Raw genomic sequence first — 6,210 nt, forward strand, 5'->3', positions numbered from 1 at the left:
CAGTGTTGGTTTCATTTCTCTCTCTATAACCTGGTGAAGCTTCTACTGTGAGCCCATTTCACAGATGAGAAAGCTGACTTCAGAGGGTCAGCCAGGCAACACGGTCTCAATTTCAACTCACCTGTATCCATCTCCCAGTTTCACAGTCAATCACTTGCTCATTCCCAAATCTTCCCCAGCATCTCCCTGAGCAGCAAGACTCTGGAGACACAGAGGGTGTCTAAAGTCCCTGCCCTCAGGGAACTCACCATGTAGAGGGGCAGTTGGAATTGGGGAAAAAAGTTGAGTACTTCCTTTTTCCCTGGATTTTCTTTGGGGGTGGGGTTGGAGGGCGGAGAGAAGAAACAAAACCCAGGGGGCTGGCCTGTGGCTCACTTGGGAGAGCCTGGTGCTGACAACACCAAGTCAAGGGTGAAGATCCCCTTACCGGTCATCTTTTTTTAAAAAGAAAAAAAAAAGAAAGAAAGAAACAAAACCCCAATGCAGCCCACTCGGGACCATTCTGACCTTGGCCCAAGCGTCTGACCAGGCAGATTTTCCGTGCGGCCTGGGCCAGGCCTGTGTTGGCCCCAGACGAGCTGTGGGGCCTGGGCCTCCTCACCCTGTGCACCTGAGGTTCCTTCTGGGCAGAACAGGGATGAAGAGTCGACCTCACACGGCCGCTGTGGGGTCATATGGGGTTACAGTGTGAACGGGCCTTGGTTCCCATTTTCCTGCCTCTCCTCTTGGGGCCAGGAGCTTAATGCATTGACCCTCTGCAGTCTCCGTAGCAACACTGCCCCGCCCGCCCTCTCCTGCCCCCTCAGTCGGTAAGCAGCTGCCCCAGGTGCTGTTTGGTGGAGTGAGCTGTGCAGGGCTGGAGGCGGGGACGAGGGCCCAGCCAAGATGAGGTCCATGCACCTCCCACAGTTTGTTGTCTTGAACTCTATCTCCCCGCAGCACTGCAAGGCCAGCTGCGTGATGGAGACACCGAGGCCCGGGGAGCTGGAGGGCTGAGCTCGGTTCTGGGAAAGAGGATCAGGGAGGGATTCAGACCTCTTCTTCCTTGAGGGCCTCGCTGCATCACAGGAGGGACCCAGGGCTGTGAGCAGTCCAGTTGTCACAGCTGCATACTCATCCCAGGGGACTGCTCTTCACTCGTCCTTTGCTGTCCTTGTTGGCCGCCTTCCATAGCCAGGCCTGTGTCAGTCTTGGGGACACAGAGGCGAGCAGCTCCGGGCAGGTAGGGGAGGCAGACAGGTGACTGGCCGGTCCTATAGCTGGGCTCAGTGGTGCCTGAGCTCCTTGAGCCTCCCTTACCTGCATCCCACTTCCCAGCCTCCACTATCCACAACCCCCCACCCCACCTCCACAGCTGGCTTGCCTCCAGCTGATACAGAAGAGTCAAACATGGGGTCCCCAGACCTGGGCCAGATCCCCTCTGGCACCTGCTGGCTCCCTCTGTCTTGCAGTCGCCCAACCCCTGGTGATACGGAGGAAGATGAGACAAGAGTTTGGTTCCCGCATCTGACTGGGCTATGGCGGGGCCGGGGCAATGCAGGACCTCAGCTCCAGGGGATAATCAGCTTCATCTCCATGGCCAGCTTCTGCTGTCTGTGCTGGGGGATGTTTAGCAGGCAGAGGGAGGGGAGGGCAGAATTTCTAAGAATCCAAGACTTGTCTGGTAGAGAAGGTCTGGGTTCTAGTCCCTCCTCTCCTGACTCCTCAGCCCAACCCCTCAGACTGGGCCCGGGGGCAAGCACACCCAGACACACGGACACTGGGCATGTGGTCCTCCTCTGAGCAGCCTCTCGGTCATTAGCAATGGATCATGATAACAGCAGAGGCTGCCCTGTGTGCCTGGCTCCATGCTGAGCTCTGCTCCCCGGCATCTTCTCATTTGATCTTTACAACCGCCCCTGAAGCTGGTTCTATTATTAACACCATTTTAAAGAGGGGGAACGGGAGCAGAGGGGTTAAGTCTCCTGAGTCCTAGCTTGCGGCTGGCTCTCCAGGCTGGCTCTCCAGGACATAAATCGGTTCTTTTGTTATTGTTCTTTACCCTTCTACCCTTCGCTGACTCAACTCCCACCTCCGCTTTGCCTGGTGGAGGGTCTAGACACCTGGGATCCCCGGGGCTGGGGTCCAGGGGACCAGGGGCCCTGGCTGCTCAGCACGAGGGCAAAGGGGTGAAGGTCCCTGTAGAGGCAGAAATGAATGAGAAAGGAGTAGGCAGAGAGGGTGGGAATCAAAAGCCAAGCCCCCCACGGGAAACAGCCCACCCAGCGGGCTGAGTAACAGGTGAGGACAGAGCCTCAAGTCCCACCAGCTCCGAGGACGGAAGATTCTTTGCAGAGTGACACAGTAGTTGTACAGGTGTGCCCAGCTCGCACAGCAACAGGCACTCTCACGTCTGAAACGCCCTCTCAGCCTCGCAGCCCTGGTAGATTCTGCCCATCTCTGCAGGGTCAGTGAGCTGCTGGGCACAGAGCTGAGACGTGGGGGAGGTGGCATGTGACCCTCGCTTGTCACTGCAGGAGGAGGCCTGGCCCCCCACAGCATTCTGGGCCTCTCCGGCTGCACCCGACCAGGTTCCCCCCTGTGCAACAGGCCCCGACACAGGCGGTGGGACGGAAAGGCGGAGGCGCTCAGGGCAATTTGCGGACCCAGGGGTGCGGGGAGGAAGCCAGCAGCGGGCTTGCGGGCTCAGAGGCCACTGTCCCGAGCCCGTGCGTGCTGTGTTCCGCATCACATAAACACGCACCACTTCCACTTTCACTCACTTCTTGTTTCTCCTCCCCGTGGAACGTGAGCTGGGGCAGCGGGTCATCTTGTTCCCACGGGAGCCCAGCACAAAGACAATGCCAAGCGCGACAGGTGCTCACCATGGCTCCTCTGAGGGGTGAGAGACAGGGCGGCCTCTCACCTCAGCAGCCAGAGCCACGTTATTCCTGAGGGGCTCCTTCCCCTGGGAGTCTGGCTTTCTCTCTTCTCCTCCATTTCTGAGCTCATAGGGACTCCACCTTTGGCCCCAGGCCAGGCTGCCTGCCCTCTGGGCCTTAGCCTGGGGGACCAGAAATGGGCTTGACAAAGCCAGAGCCTGGGTCCCGGGTGTCTGGCCCCTCGCCGATCCTTCTAGCTGCTGAGTCAGGGCACAGGGTGATAATGAGAGCATCTGGTTCTCTCAACAGCACGCCCAGCCTTCCAGCCTGCAGGCGGCAGGAGGGGATGGAGGGTGCTGGAGACCCTGGTAAGTCAAAGCCTGAGGGTGACCCGTGTCCTGAGATGCTGGAGGGTGAGGGCAGGGCAGGGCCTGGGGTAGAGCAGGGGCCAGGGTTTGTGCAGGGTGCGGGGCCTGCTGGGTACGGCAGGAGCATGGGTTGTCCCTGGGTGTCCATCATGGCCTCAGGGAGCAACAGGGCTGGGCGCTGGCAAAGTCCTTGAGTGTGCTTTTGGCTGGCACCTTGACGATGGCCAGCAGCCTTCTGGGTGGCAGAGTGAGTGGGGCTGATGTGTCTGGGCATTCGTCACAGCTGGACCGGTGACCATGATGGGCAGTGTGGCCACGGGCAAGTTATTCACTGCCTTCGTGCTTTGGTTTCCTTATCTAAAAAGTGGGAAGGAGGCTGGCTGGTGAGCTCGGTTGGGAGAGCATGGTGCTGATAACACCCAGGTCAAGGGTTCAGATCCCCATACCAGCCAGCAGCCAAAAAAAAAAAAAAAATAGTAAATAAAGGAATAAAAAGTAGGGAGGGGGCTGGCCGGTTAGCTCTGTTGGTTAGACGTGGTGCTGACAACACCAAGGTCCAGGGATCAATCCCTGTACCGGCCAGCTGCCTCCCCAAAAATATAAAAAGTGGGAGGGATATCATACCCCTCAGGATAGCTGTTGTCCAAAAAAAAAAGAAAAGAAAAAGAAGGAAATAAAATAACAAGGGTTGGGGAGGACGTGGAGAAATTGGAACCCCCGTGTGCTGTTGGTGAAAACATAAAATGGTGCGCTGCCTGGAAAACAGTGTGGAGGCTCCTCAAAATATTAAATACAGAGTTACCTAGGATCCAGCAATTCCACTTTTGGCTGTGTACCCAAAAGAACTGAAAGCAGACTCTCAAACACATACTTTTACACCCGTGCTCTAACCAACCGAGCTAACCTGCCAGCCCCGACGCTCATGGTAGCATTAATCACAATAGCTGAAAGGTGGAAACGGCCCGAATGTCCATTACTGATGAATGGATTTTAAAATGTGGTATAAATGCACAGTGGAATGTTACTCAGTCTTAAAAGATGGAAGCCCTGTTGCAGCAGGTAACAGGATGGACCTTGAGGACATTATGCTCAGTGAAAGAAGCCAGTCACAAAAAGACAAATACTGTATGACTCCGCTTACATGAGGTCCCTAGAGTAGTCAAATGCACAGAGACAGAAAGTAGAGTGCGGCTTGCGGGGCGGGGGGAGAAGGGAGTGCGGAGGTGGCGCTCAGTGGAGCTTCAGTTCTGCAGAAGATAAAGTTCTGGAGGCTGGTTGCACAACAGCATGAATATACTGAATGCTACCAAACTCTACACTTAAAAATAAAGATGATAAATCTTATGCTATGTGTATTTTACCACAATTAAAAAGCAGTGGGGCTAACACCACTAATCAGTAGGGTTCCTGTCAGAGGGATGCATTGAGGGGAGTCTGGCCAGGCTCTCAGGCTAGAGTCCTGCACACGTAGGACCGGCTCCACAGGGCCCCACACTTGGTTTAATGCTGCTGTGGCCCAAGTGTTGGGGAGAGAAGGCAGCCAGTGAAGGTTAGGGGCAACCGCCGCCCCCAGCTCCACCACACTCCACCCTCTGAGGGGGTTCTGGGTGGCTGAGTGACTTGCCTGGGGCTCCCGGTGTGCGGGATGCAGGGAGCCAGGCCTGCACCCAAAGAGTCCATCCCACCCGCCTCTGGTTGGTCCTGGGTCCACTGGGGCTGTGAGGCAGAAGGAAGGCACAAGGCTGCCCTAGTGGTGATGTGGCATTTGGAGGTGGCAGAGGTGCAGTGGAGGCCATGGGATGGGAGCAGGTTGCCGCAGGTTGAGGGGACAGAGGGGCAGGAGGCGTGGGTGGGCACCAAAAGCAGAGGAGAGAGTGGCCAAAAGCCTACAGCACCTGGTATTCCCAGGCGATCTCCCATCCAAGTACTAACCAGGCCCAACCCTGCTTAGCTTCCGAGATCAGACAAGATTGGGCACATTCAGGGTGGCATGGCCATAGACACTGGTGGCTGTCCATAGGTGCCTCAAGAACCCACACTGCGGTGGCCTGTCCTGCCAATGTCCCCCAAGCACTGTTCTGCTGGCCCCTTAGCACCAAGACAGGCCAAGGGGGCCCTGGGGCAGGCCTGTCAAGGGTGGGCCTATGTTAGGCCTACCCGTGGGTCCCTTGGGCAGCCAGGCCAGCCCTTAGTGGTAGGAGGCCCTTACTGGCATGCCTGGCCAGGGCCATCTTTAGTGGCAGGCCAGGGCAGGAGGGGCCCTAGGGGCAGGTCTGGACTGCTGCTAATGGCCCCCCTGGTGTGGCCTGAGCTGCACCTAAGGAAAACCTGGCTTGGCTTCACCTGGCCTGCCACTAAGGGCCCTCCTGACCTGGATGGGTCTGTCACTCTGGGCCCCCCTGTCTGGTGCCTGTGATAGGATTTGACCAATGAGCATGCTCCAAGAAGAGACCAGCTGAGCATGTGGAAGACTATGTTACCCAACTGGGAACCACACTTTTTGTTGAATATTTGTTAGACAGTGAAACTTTAAAAGCCGGATCCCAGCAGAAGGCAGGGCTGGTGCTCACTCTCCTGGAGGCAGCCTGCACTCTGCCCGTGGAGTGTGTATTTCTTTCTCTTTGTATCAAACTTACCTTCAGCAAATGGCTGCTCACTCTCTTAAGCCAGCCTGCACTTGGTACTGAAATTTAAGTGTGTATTGCTTGCTCTTGTGTGAAACTTCGGGTGGGCTCTGCTCAGTCTCTGGAGCTAGGCCTCTCTCTCTCTCTCTCTCTCTCTCTCGCTCTCTCTCTCTCTCTGTCAAATCTGTATCGCTTCTTTGTTACATCAAACCTATTCTCACTTTGTTCTGTGACTCCACTCTTGAATTCTTTCCTGTAGCAGAGTCAAGAACCTGGTAAGAGGATGGGGTGGGTTCAGACTAACTACCAGGACCCCCAGACATCAGTAGGTGCCTCTTGAGTTGTGTGATCTCTCAC

General features: G+C 56.3%; 1 non-coding gene across 1 annotated transcript; it reads right to left on the reverse strand.

Annotated features, from left to right (window-relative positions):
- Nucleotides 1-5,112: 5,112 nt before the first annotated feature.
- Nucleotides 5,113-5,231, reverse strand: LOC134361372 (5S ribosomal RNA). The gene has a single exon (XR_010021403.1). It is a non-coding gene; the product is annotated as a 5S ribosomal RNA (ribosomal RNA).
- Between the last annotated feature and the right edge of the window lie 979 nt (nucleotides 5,232-6,210).

The sequence above is a fragment of the Cynocephalus volans genome, chromosome 12 (genome assembly GCF_027409185.1).
Source record: "Cynocephalus volans isolate mCynVol1 chromosome 12, mCynVol1.pri, whole genome shotgun sequence".
NCBI lineage: Eukaryota > Metazoa > Chordata > Mammalia > Dermoptera > Cynocephalidae > Cynocephalus > Cynocephalus volans.